The sequence below is a fragment of the Bolinopsis microptera genome, chromosome 13 (assembly GCF_026151205.1).
Source record: "Bolinopsis microptera isolate Bmic1 chromosome 13, MBARI_Bmic_1.0, whole genome shotgun sequence".
Classification (NCBI taxonomy): Eukaryota; Metazoa; Ctenophora; class Tentaculata; order Lobata; family Bolinopsidae; genus Bolinopsis; species Bolinopsis microptera.
The window spans coordinates 6,906,974-6,920,990 of record NC_087084.1 but is presented as its reverse complement, the minus strand read 5'-3'; the positions used below and the strand labels follow the sequence as shown (position 1 = coordinate 6,920,990).

The 14,017-nt window shown below is 36.2% G+C and overlaps 1 long non-coding RNA gene across 1 annotated transcript; it reads left to right on the top strand.

Annotated features, from left to right (window-relative positions):
* The first annotated feature begins 12,487 nt into the window (after nucleotides 1-12,487).
* On the top strand, nucleotides 12,488-14,006 carry LOC134825048 (uncharacterized). The gene is made up of 4 exons (XR_010161481.1): nucleotides 12,488-12,566; nucleotides 12,789-12,958; nucleotides 13,103-13,267; nucleotides 13,889-14,006. It is a non-coding gene; the product is annotated as an uncharacterized LOC134825048 (long non-coding RNA).
* The last annotated feature ends 11 nt before the right edge of the window (nucleotides 14,007-14,017 follow it).

Sequence of the window (14,017 nt, the reverse complement as noted above, 5' to 3'; positions counted from 1 at the left end):
CATACAAGACGTATTTATACCATGCAAAACGTATTTATAAGCATGCAAGACACTTAATTGTCGCCGGTCTAATTACTTATATTTGTGATAAATATTTTAAGAGTATCACTTGACCATTACATGTTATATGTTACTGGTCTGGCCCGACATAGCACGTGCCATCGTGGCATTTCGAGAAGAAAGCGGCGCGCGCTACTTTAGACGAGTAACATCCGTCAATTAAGAGTATCACCTGTTAACCATGGGTATTGGGTCTATTTGTATCATTCAGGTTGCTCTATCCAGAGCCCTTGTGCTTGCAGTAGCGCGCGCCCGCCTCACGTGAATCAAGCGCGCCCGAAGTGGCGCGAAAGCACATGGTTAGGTGAATCATTCAGGTCGCGTCGTGACATAGTCATAAGTAAATTAAACAATTGCGCGGTAATCGGTAAACAAGCTGATATGCCCATTTTAGTGATTTTACAGCATGAACTGACATGAGACAAAATAAAATATTGACTCACAATGCGATGTCAATTTTTCAATTCACAGCTTGGCGAGGCCCAGTCTAGTGGTGAATTTTTACCAAACTAGCGAAGCGCAATGTTGAATGTGATTGCTTGAATTGACGGGTGACACTCGTAAAATATTTGTTCCATATATTGGAGTCCAACTCGGCTTTTACTAATTCGCTCGCCCAAAAATTTCACGTGACTTTGGTTTTTATGGTTTTGCAGCCGTACAAAACGGTTTTTACATAAATCCTAATCCCAACCCTAACCCTAACCATAACCCCGAAGTTAACCATAACCCTTACCACAAGCCTAACCCTAACCCGGGCCCTAAACAATCGAATTCGCATTTTACTAGCCTGTCACGTGACCAAAACGGTTTTTTGCCCATAACTCTCCAGGGAAGCATTTTAACCCTACGTCATGGGGGGGTGATTCGGAATCAGCGTCCAAAAATACACCGATTTAGATCACTTTCGTGCCCCAAAGGGCCTTTTCACAAGAATTTCCTTAAAATTTGGGCGAGCGATTTAGTAGAAGCGGTAGAAAAGCGATCATAAGCGCCTATAAGCGCTTTTAAATCCTGATTCTGCCGGTGACCCCAGGTTGCACAGAAAAGCACTTATAACTATAAGCGGGCACACTGATTTCTAGTTCTGACCAGGTTAAGGGGAATTGAGAAATCGCTTATAAGCGCAGCATTTAAAAAGCGCTAATGAGCACTTTTTAATTCCGGGCACTCCCCCGTTCCGACCAGGTTAGTGGCAGCATTGAAAAAGCGCTTATAAGCGCTTTCTAATTCTTGCCAACCAGGCCATGGGTGATAGGAAAAGCGGTAGAAAAGCGATCATAAGCGCTTTTAAATCCTGACTCTGCCGTGTACCCCAGGTTGCTCAGAAAAGCACTTATAAGCGGGCACTCTGATTTCCAGTTCCGACCAGGTTAGGGGCAGCATTTAAAAAGCGCTTATGAGCGCTTTTTAATCCCGGGCACTCCCCCGTTCCGACCAGGTTAGGGGCATCATTCAAAAAACGCTTATAAGCGCTTTATAATTCTTGCCAACCAGGCCATGGGTGATAGGAAAAGCGGTAGAAAAGCGATCATAAGCGCCTATAAGCGCTTTTAAATCCTGACTCTGCCGGTGCACCCCAGGTTGCTCAGAAAAGCACAGGCAAGATGGCACTCTCCAGTTCCGACCAGGTTAAGGGGAATTGAGAAATCGCTTATAAGCGCTTTTAAATTCCGGGCACTCCCCCGTTCCGACCAGGTAAGGGGCAGCATTGAAAAACGCTTATAAGCGCTTTATAATTCTTGCCAACCCATGCCATGGGTGATAAGAAAAGTGGTAGAAAAAGCGATCATAAGCACCTATAAGCGCTTTTAAATCCTGACTCTGCCGGTGCACCCCAGGTTGCTCAGAAAAGCACATGCAAGTTCCGACCAGGTTAAGGGGAATTGAGAAATCGCTTATAAGCGCTTTTAAATTCCGGGCACTACCCCGTTCCGACCAGGTTAGGCGAAGCATCGAAAAAGCGCTTATAAGCGCTTTTTAATTCCTGCTCACCTGGCCATGGATGATAGGAAAAGCGGTAAAAGCGGTGAAATAGCGATGAATTAGCCGTAATAAGCGATTTCTAAAAAAAACGCTTATAATCGATTATAAGCGGTTATAAGATGTAATATAGCGTTTTCCTGACTCAATTTTAAAAGCGCTTATAAGCGCTTTATTTGCGCTTTACAAACAGCTAAATTGCACCCCAATTATAAGCGCTTATAATCGCTTATAAATGGTTCAAAAAAGCGCCTACGAATCGCTTATCCGGCCAACCGCTTATCCACCTGTTTTTGGCGCCAATCCTACTGGAAAACCGCTTTCAAATCGCTCAGCGACGCTAGTAAGCGCTTTAAAAGCGCTTATAAGCGCTTTTAAATTCAAAAAAGCGCTTTTTTGAATTATGACACCAATTATAGTCGATTATAAGCGATTTTTTTTAAACCGTTTATAATCGTAAAAAAATCGATTATAAACGGTTTTTTTTAAAAAAAAGCGCCGAGAAAGCGCTCAATAAGCGATTATCGGCGCCGATCATAAAATATCGTTTATGGAAACTTGCCTTTACTTAACAATTCAATAATTTCCAGTAGATAGGGACAATTAGATTTAGAGATCATTATAAGTAATCAGTACATCTATAAGTTCCTTTTATTTAAAAATTCAATAATTTCCAGTAGATGGGGACAATTAGATTTAGAGATCATTAAGTTATCAGTACATCTAGTTCCTTCTATTTAATAATTTATTGATTTCCAATTCAATAATTTCCAGTAGATGGGGACAATTAGATTTAGAGATCATTAAGTAATCACTACATCTAGTTCCTTCTATTTAATAATTTAATAATTTCCAGTAGATAGGGACAATTGGATTTAAAGATCATTAAATAATAAGTACATCTAGTTCCTTCTATTTAATAATTTAATAATTTCCAGTAGATGGGGACAATTAGATTTAAAGATCATTAAGTAATCAGTACATCTAGTTCCTTCTATTTAATAGTTTAATAATTTCCAGTAGATGGGGACAATTAGATTTAAAGATCATTAAGTAATCAGTACATCTAGTTCCTTCTATTTAATAGTTTAATAATTTCCAGTAGATGGGGACAATTATATTTAAAGATCATTAAGTAATCAGTACATCTAGTTCCTTCTTTTTAATAATTTCCAGTAGATGGGGACAATTATATTTAAAGATCATTAAGTAATCAGTACATTTAGTTCCTTCTTTTTAATAATTTCCAGTAGATGGGGACAATTAGATTTAAAGATCATTAAGTAATCACTTTTTAATAGTTTAATAATTTCCAGTAGATGGGGACAATTAGATTAAAAGACCATTAAGTAATCAGTACATCTAGTTCCTTCTATTTAACAGTTTAATGATTTCCAGTAGATGGGGACAATTAGATTTAGAGATCAGTACATCTAGTTCCTTCTATTTAATAGGTTAATGATTCCTACTAGATAGGGACAATTAGATTTAAATATCATTAAGTAATCAGTACATCTAGTATTCTAGTTCCTTTTATTTAACAATTCAATAATTTCCAGTAGATAGGGACAATTAGATTTAGAGATCATTATAAGTAATCAGTACATCTATAAGTTCCTTTTATTTAAAAATTCAATAATTTCCAGTAGATGGGGACAATTAGATTGAGAGATCATTAAGTTATCAGTACATCTAGTTCCTTCTATTTAATAATTTATTGATTTCCAATTCAATAATTTCCAGTAGATGGGGACAATTAGATTTAGAGATCATTAAGTAATCACTACATCTAGTTCCTTCTATTTAATAATTTAATAATTTCCAGTAGATAGGGACAATTGGATTTAAAGATCATTAAATAATAAGTACATCTAGTTCCTTCTATTTAATAATTTAATAATTTCCAGTAGATGGGGACAATTAGATTTAAAGATCATTAAGTAATCAGTACATCTAGTTCCTTCTATTTAATAGTTTAATAATTTCCAGTAGATGGGGACAATTAGATTTAAAGATCATTAAGTAATCAGTACATCTAGTTCCTTCTATTTAATAGTTTAATAATTTCCAGTAGATGGGGACAATTATATTTAAAGATCATTAAGTAATCAGTACATCTAGTTCCTTCTTTTTAATAATTTCCAGTAGATGGGGACAATTAGATTTAAAGATCATTAAGTAATCACTTTTTAATAGTTTAATAATTTCCAGTAGATGGGGACAATTAGATTTAAAGATCATTAAGTAATCACTACATCTAGTTCTTTCTATTTAATAATTTGATGATTTCCTGTAGATGGGGAAAATTAGATTTAAATATCATTAAGTAATCAGTACATCTAGTATTCTAGTTCCTTTTATTGAACAATTCAATAATTTCCAGTAGATAGGGACAATTAGATTAAAAGATCATTAAGTAATCAGTACATCTAGTTCCTTCTTTTTAATAATTTCCAGTAGATGGGGACAATTAGATTTAAAGATCATTAGGTAATCACTTTTTAATAGTTTAATGATTTCCAGTAGATGGGGACAATTAGATTTATAGAGATCATTAAGTTATCAGTACATCTAGTTCCTTTTATTTAACAATTCAATAATTTCCAGTAGATGGGGACAATTAGATTTAAATATCATTAAGTAATCAGTACATCTAGTATTCTAGTTCCTTTTATTTAACAATTCAATAATTTCCAGTAGATAGGGACAATTAGATTAAAAGATCATTAAGTAATCAGTACATCTAGTTCCTTCTATTTAATAGTTTAATGATTTCCAGTAGATGGGGACAATTAGATTTAGAGATCAGTACATCTAGTTCCTTCTATTTAATAGTTTAATGATTCCTACTAGATAGGGACAATTAGATTTAGAGATCATTATAAGTAATCAGTACATCTAGAAGTTCCTTTTATTTAAAAATTCAATAATTTCCAGTAGATGGGGACAATTAGATTTAGAGATCATTAAGTAATCAGTACATCTAGTTCCTTCTATTTAATAATTTATTGATTTCCAGTAGATGGGGACAATTAGATTTAGAGATCATTAAGTAATCACTACATCTAGTTCCTTCTATTTAATAATTCAATAATTTCCAGTAGATAGGGACAATTGGATTTAAAGATCATTAAATAATAAGTACATCTAGTTCCTTCTATTTAATAATTCAATAATTTCCAGTAGATGGGGACAATAAGACTTAAAGATCATTAAGTAATCAGTACATTTAGTTCCTTCTATTTAATAATTTAATAATTTCCAGTAGATGGGGACAATAAGATTTAAAGATCATTAAGTAATCAGTACATCTAGTTCCTTCTTTTTAATAATTTCCAGTAGATGGGGACAATTAGATTTAGAGATCATTAAGTAATCACTACATCTAGTCCCTTCTATTTAATAATTTAATAATTTCCAGTAGATAGGGACAGTTGGATTTAAAGATCATTAAATAATAAGTACATCTAGTTCCTTCTATTTAATAATTCAATAATTTCCAGTAGATGGGGACAATAAGACTTAAAGATCATTAAGTAATCAGTACATTTAGTTCCTTCTATTTAATAATTTAATAATTTCCAGTAGATGGGGACAATAAGATTTAAAGATCATTAAGTAATCAGTACATTTAGTTCCTTCTATTTAATAATTTAATAATTTCCAGTAGATGGGGACAATAAGATTTAAAGATCATTAAGTAATCAGTACATTTAGTTCCTTCTATTTAATAATTTAATAATTTCCAGTAGATGGGGACAATAAGATTTAAAGATCATTAAGTAATCAGTACATCTAGTTCCTTCTTTTTAATAATTTCCAGTAGATGGGGACAATTAGATTTAAAGATCATCAAGTAATCACTTTTTAATAGTTTAATGATTTCCAGTAGATGGGGACAATTAGATTTAAAGATCATTAAGTAATCACTTTTTAATAGTTTAATGATCTCCAGTAGATGGGGACAATTAGATTTAGAGATCATTGAGTATAAGTTATCAGTACATCTAGTTCTTTCTATTTAATAATTTAATAATTTCCAGTAGATAGGGACAATTATATTTAAAGATCATTAAGTAATCAGTACATCTAGTTCCTTCTTTTTAATAATTTCCAGTAGATGGGGACAATTAGATTTAAAGATCATTAAGTAATCACTTTTTAATAGTTTAATGATCTCCAGTAGATGGGGACAATTAGATTTAGAGATCATTGAGTATAAGTTATCAGTACATCTAGTTCTTTCTATTTAATAATTTAATAATTTCCAGTAGATAGGGACAATTATATTTAAAGATCATTAAGTAATCAGTACATCTAGTTCCTTCTTTTTAATAATTTCCAGTAGATGGGGACAATTAGATTTAAAGATCATTAAGTAATCACTACATCTAGTTCTTTCTATTTAATAATTTGATGATTTCCTGTAGATGGGGAAAATTAGATTTAAATATCATTAAGTAATCAGTACATCTAGTATTCTAGTTCCTTTTATTTAACAATTCAATAATTTCCAGTAGATAGGGACAATTAGATTAAAAGATCATTAAGTAATCAGTACATCTAGTTCCTTCTTTTTAATAATTTCCAGTAGATGGGGACAATTAGATTTAAAGATCATTAGGTAATCACTTTTTAATAGTTTAATGATTTCCAGTAGATGGGGACAATTAGATTTAGAGATCATTAAGTTATCAGTACATCTAGTTCCTTTTATTTAACAATTCAATAATTTCCAGTAGATGGGGACAATTAGATTTAAATATCATTAAGTAATCAGTACATCTAGTATTCTAGTTCCTTTTATTTAACAATTCAATAATTTCCAGTAGATAGGGACAATTAGATTAAAAGATCATTAAGTAATCAGTACATCTAGTTCCTTCTATTTAATAGTTTAATGATTTCCACTAGATGGGGACAATTAGATTTAGAGATCAGTACATCTAGTTCCTTCTATTTAATAGTTTAATGATTCCTACTAGATAGGGACAATTAGATTTACAGATCATTATAAGTAATCAGTACATCTATAAGTTCCTTTTATTTAAAAATTCAATAATTTCCAGTAGATGGGGACAATTAGATTTAGAGATCATTAAGTAATCAGTACATCTAGTTCCTTCTATTTAATAATTTATTGATTTCCAGTAGATGGGGACAATTAGATTTAGAGATCATTAAGTAATCACTACATCTAGTTCCTTCTATTTAATAATTTAATAATTTCCAGTAGATGGGGACAATAAGATTTAAAGATCATTAAGTAATCAGTACATTTAGTTCCTTCTATTTAATAATTTAATAATTTCCAGTAGATGGGGACAATAAGATTTAAAGATCATTAAGTAATCAGTACATCTAGTTCCTTCTTTTTAATAATTTCCAGTAGATGGGGACAATTAGATTTAAAGATCATCAAGTAATCACTTTTTAATAGTTTAATGATTTCCAGTAGATGGGGACAATTAGATTTAAAGATCATTAAGTAATCACTTTTTAATAGTTTAATGATCTCCAGTAGATGGGGACAATTAGATTTAGAGATCATTGAGTATAAGTTATCAGTACATCTAGTTCTTTCTATTTAATAATTTAATAATTTCCAGTAGATAGGGACAATTATATTTAAAGATCATTAAGTAATCAGTACATCTAGTTCCTTCTTTTTAATAATTTCCAGTAGATGGGGACAATTAGATTTAAAGATCATTAAGTAATCACTTTTTAATAGTTTAATGATCTCCAGTAGATGGGGACAATTAGATTTAGAGATCATTGAGTATAAGTTATCAGTACATCTAGTTCTTTCTATTTAATAATTTAATAATTTCCAGTAGATAGGGACAATTATATTTAAAGATCATTAAGTAATCAGTACATCTAGTTCCTTCTTTATAATAATTTCCAGTAGATGGGGACAATTAGATTTAAAGATCATTAAGTAATCACTTTTTAATAGTTTAATAATTTCCAGTAGATGGGGACAATTAGATTTAAAGATCATTAAGTAATCACTTTTTAATAGTTTAATGATTTCCAGTAGATGGGGACAATTAGATTTAGAGATCATTGAGTATAAGTAATCAGTACATCTAGTTCTTTCTATTTAATGATTTAATAATTTCCAGTAGATAGGGACAATTAGATTTAAAGATCATTAAGTAATCAGTACATCTAGTTCCTTCTATTTAATAATTTCCAGTAGATAGGGACAATTAGATTTAAAGATCATTAAGAAATCAGTACATCTAGTTCCTTCTATTTAATAATTTCCAGTAGATAGGGACAATTAGATTTAAAGATCATTAAGAAATCAGTACATCTAGTTCCTTCTATTTAATAATTTCCAGTAGATAGGGACAATTAGATTTAAAGATCATTAAGTAATCACTACATCTAGTTCTTTCTATTTAATAATTTAATGATTTCCTGTAGATGGGGACAATTCGATTCAGAGTTGCTTCTATTTAAAAATTGAATAATTCTTGTAGATTATATATAGGGGACAGTTATAGATTAAGTAATCAGTACATCTAGTTCTTTCTATTTAACAATTTGATATTTTAAAATTTGTATTGCAGTATGATCTGTATTAGTTATTATAAACGGTTTTTAAAAAAAAAAGCGCCGAGAAAGCGCTCAATAAGCGATTATCGGCGCCGATCATAAAATATCGTTTATGGAAACTTGCCACTTATTGTATGTGTTGTACAATGTACATTGTACAATATATTCCTGTTTTTCAGAATATATATTGTATGATATTTAGGTCGATTAATTCAGTATCGCTCTATAACATTGCAGTTGAGTTGAGTCACCTTATAATTTAGTATACGATTTTTGGAGTTCCGTTTCTGAGTTTGTTTTATTTCAGCTGTTATAAGCGAACCTAATATTTATGTGAGCCAGTTAATACTTCTATTTTAATGTGATTTAATCCACTGTGTACTTACTACTAATGTATCAACAACAACAAAAAGCTAGCCTTTATCAATAGAAAAAAAGCTAGCCTTTAAACCCACTTAAATTTCACTTCTAAACTGTGTCCATCTCTCATACGTTCCATATGTTTGGTGTATAATTTTATGAATGTGTAATATGGGATACCATTATACCTTCTCAACATTGAATCTTATAAATTAATATTAATTTTCTTTGGCGTGTGTTTCTTTAATAGTTCAGACAAATGTATTGGTATCTTTATATCAGTACTGTTGAAGGTTAACAGTATATATTTACATTATGAGTCATAATTTATGACCATTGTCAGTAACACGTCTATCCATTAAATGGTGTCAAGAAACAAAAATGAATGTGGTTCCTGCTATTTGTTGATTAAGCCAATATATTTATTATAGCTGCTGGAAGGTAAAAGCTTGGACCGAAATGCTGAATATAATTAATCTTGTAGTAGCTGTGTCCTTGCGATTTAACATACTTATTACTTATGCTAACATTTTTCTCAGCTTGAGGTGGCTACTCGATGAGGGCTTTCAAGAAGTGAAAGATGGTGCACTACAGTATCAGATAAAGAAACATGACCAGAAGGAAAGAATGTTCACATACATTAAGCAGAAAATAGAAACGTTCACTGAAACCGCTTTTTATGTCAAAGGAAGTGGGGTATGTTTTCTATTTTATCTCGAACAAGTTGTATCTTCGTACAATAAAATATATGTTTATATTCTTATGGGAATGGACAGTTTTGTATGGTTCACCTTTTTTCAGTACTATCTATTCATGAAATGGAACATGATACTGATTCAAAACTTATGGACTGTATCTGTATATTTATATAAGTAACTCGAAGCCAGGGAGTAAGATTTATTCACACTGCTACAATCTACATGAAAACATGAAAACATAAAAACATAATTACATAATACATGACAACATAATAGATTTCGATTACGTACTAAACTGTGGCTTTTTTCAGGCCAGAACCTCCAAACCAAAAACTTATACAAAATATATAAAAAGGTCGGGAGTTACAGCTGCCACATGGGAGCACAAAGGTCGGTATTTTCGGATCAGAGAACGAAAAAGGTAAGCAACTATTGTTCAAACATTAACGATTACGCTATGTAGTTAAAAACAATAAATGATAGTTAAAACAATTAATTGTTTTTAGTTTTGTCTGTTCAACAACATAGATTTAAATATTGCTGGTTTTTAATACAGACTTAAAGCCGTCTATCAAGGTAACACGACTCCTGTTCGACAGCGACATCTGTCCGACAGCGACATCTGTCCGAATCAGGGTACCAGAAAAAAACGACATCTGTCCGAAATTGTGACCTGATTTCAATACGACACATTTGCAATTAGAGACATGATCTAAACTGTTACTTGCTAAATTGTCGCCAAAAACGACTCCTGTCCGACAGCGACATCTGTCCGAAATCCCAAATTCAGCTGTCGGACAGATGTCGCTGTCGGACAGATGTCGCCCAATCGTCTATCAAGTACTTCACTTCATCAAATTGATATGTATCTATACTGATACATTGCAACTTTTTTAGGTCAAGAATCAAGATATTCATATTTCTATTTTCCAATAAATAGGTTCAATTGCCGGGCTGATGAAAGAATAACAAGACAGCCCCGTGTTAAAGTGTGTCGGGGGTCGGATTTACCCAACAAGACTATAAAGACTGGTTGTCAAGCCTACATCCAAGTGAGTTTTTTCCAAAACCGTGTCCAAGTTTCTTGTTGAAACCAGATAGCCAGTGATATGTTTTGATTTTTAGATCTGCTGTTTTTCATTTGTCATGCTGTATATTGTTCTTTTGGAGACTGCAAAACTAACTCCCAGGACCTAGTTTGTCTGGTCTATGTTTTCTAAATATTTCTACTTATTCTTGAATAATCAAGCACGTCCTTAAATGTATATAAAGTTTAATACATGAAATGCGTATACATAGAATAAACTCTTCCCAGTGCTATGTGTTCGATGTTCTTGATGTGAAGTACAACTCTTACACCCAATCGGAGTTGAAAGATGTGGGACTTGACTGTTTGGCTCTAAATGCCGATGAAATGTTTGGACTCTTTTTCAGCTTCCACCACGAAACCCACGAAAATTGGTAAGCCCCCTCCCTCCCCCCTCCCTCCCTCCCTCCCTTTCATCCTCCCTCACACCCTCCCTCCCTCCCTCCCTCCCTCCCTCCCTCCCTCCCTCCCTCCCTCCCTCCCTCCCTCCCTCCCTCCCTCCCTCCCTCCCTCCCTCCCTCCCTCCCTCCCTCCCTCCCTCCCTCCCTCCCTCCCTCCCTCCCTCCTCCCTCCCTCCCTCCCTCCCTCCCTCCCTCCCTCCCTCCCTCTCTCTCCTCCCTCTCTCTCTCCCTCTCTCCCTCCCTCCCTCCCTCCCTCCCTTTCATCCTCCCTCCCTTTCATCCTCCCTCACACCCTCCCTCCCTCCCTCCCTCCCTCCCTCCCTCCCTCCCTCCCTCCCTCCCTCCCTCCCTCCCTCCCTCCCTCCCTCCCTCCCTCCCTCCCTCCCTCCCTCCCTCCCTCCCTCCCTCCCTCCCTCCCTTTCCTCCCTCCCTCCCTCCCTCCCTTCATCCTCCCTCACACCCTTCCCTCCCTCCCTCCTCCCTCCCTCCCTCACACCCTCCCTCCCTCCCTTCCTCCTCCCTCCCTCCCTCCCTCCCTCCCTCCCTCCCTCCCTCCCTCCCTCCCTCCCTCCCTCCCTCCCTCCCTCCCTCCCTCCCTCCCTCTCCCTCCCTCCCTCCCTCCCTCCCTTCATCCTCCCTCCCTCCCTCCCTCACACCCTCCCTCCCTCCCTCCCTCCCTCCCTCCCTCCCTCCCTCCCTCCCTCCCTCCCTCCCTCCCTCCCTCCCTCCCTTCATCCTCCCTCCCTCCCTCCCTTCATCCTCCCTCCCTTCCTCCTCCCTCCCTCCCTCCCTCCCTCCCTCCCTCCCTCCCTCCCTCCCTTTCATCCTCCCTCCCTCCCTCCCTCCCTCCCTCCTTCATCCTCCCTCCCTCCCTCCCTTTCATCCTCCCTCACTCCCTCCCTCCCTCCCTTTCATCCTCCCTCCCTCCCTCCCTCCCTCCCTCCCTCCCTCCCTCCCTCCCTCCCTCCCTCCCTCCCTCCCTCCCTCCCTTTCATCCTCCCTCCCTCCCTCCCTTTCATCCTCCCTCCCTCCCTCCCTCCCTCCCTCCCTCCTTCCCTCCCTCCCTCCCTCCCTCCCTCCCTCCCTCCCTCCCTCCCTCCCTCCCTCCCTCCCTCCCTCCCTCCCTCCCTCCCTCCCTCCCTTTCATCCTCCCTCCCTCCCTCCCTTTCATCCTCCCTCACATCCTCCCTCCCTCCCTTTCATCCTCCCTCACATCCTCCCTTCTTCCCTCCCTCCCTCCCTCCTTCCCTCCCTCCCTCCCTCAAAAATAAAACTATTTCAGTGGCCATCTTCAGAGACCGACATTCAATCCGAAAGTTGTGGACATACTAAAAACGAATGTCGACAAATGTTGCAACTTTTGGCGGTTGAGGACAATATTTGTGAACGAGATCACAACATACTTGGGTAAGCCATCTTTAAAGTTGGAATTTCTTTCTTAGCTTCGATCAGTATTTAACCATCAAGAAATAGTTTTACACTTTTAGGGAAAGTTAGTGTTTAAAAGCTTTTCTAATTAATTGCGAATTAGGTTACACTCCCGTATTCCCATTTTATTCTGCGAAACACGCAATTGTGTATTGGTTTAACCCTTCAGTTACTGGTTGTGAATATATACAAATATTTCAGAGTCTATGCGATACCCTGTGAACATGGACAACCGTCTGTGGTTCCCAACAGTAACCGACATAAGAAATATCGTAACGGTAAAAGGTCTAGAAAAAGATAGACTCGAGGCCATTATCGAAGAACTACGTCATGAAGGAAACTCGGTCCACTACGTCGATGAGCCGGACAAGGTTATTTAAATTTTTGATGAAGTCTCCTTGAAATTGTTGCCATGTATTGTATTCAGTGTAAATAAATATAAAATACTTTAATATTTTAGGATGGTTTTCAATTTTTGTAGTGATTGATGTGTAAATTTGTAAACATTCTTTAAGGAAAATCCTCGGAACTCGAAGATGCTTTTGGTCTACCAGAACCAGACGCAAAAGGATATACTTAAACAGTTTGGTACCGTCTTGTTTATGGACAGCACGCACAAGACAAATCATTACAACTTGCCACTGTTTTTGCTCGCCTGTAGAACACCCCAAGGATACCAGGTTATAATTGTGACTTTTTTAGTTGGTTTTTATAAGCAAGAGTCTGATTCACAGTATATGTCTTTTTTGTTTCGGTTAGAAATAGAATGATCAATGATAAAAGTTAATTATCAATTTAAACGTAATATTTGAAGGTGGCCCAAAAATAACTACCCACACGGTTCCTGTCCTATGAGCAGATTCTAACCAATTAGACCATTGATTGAGTGAAGAAATCACAGATTAAGTGCCGAGATCATGTATCCGCCAGATCTTAAAATGGTCATAACCCGGTTTAGTTGTAAACAACCAACTATTATTTTGGGGAAGCACTTCAATTATCAAACCACATGTGTCTGGAGTTCCTAACTCAAAACGTTCTCACTTTGTGGTGACAAAAGAGAAAAAGAGGGAGTGGTACGCCACTCCCTCTGTAATTGATGAAATTTTACGAATATTTCAGGAAATCTAAGTTTGACCCATATCTATACTCTCTGAAATTTGCAAGCACTTCTAATGCCAATTATGTGAGTTATTTAAGGGTTGCGTGTGGGTTGCTAATTTTGGGCCAGCCTGAAGTATTACCTATATATATAATATATATAGGTATAATTATCATGATTAATTTTACCCTGGCCTCAGGTTGTCGCTTTTTTCATAACGTGTTCTGAACACCCGAACGGTGAGGAGATCATAGCAGAAGCCCTGTCGGTCATAAAGGGGTGGAATCCGGGAATGTCCCCTACATACTGTATGACCGACCAAGACATT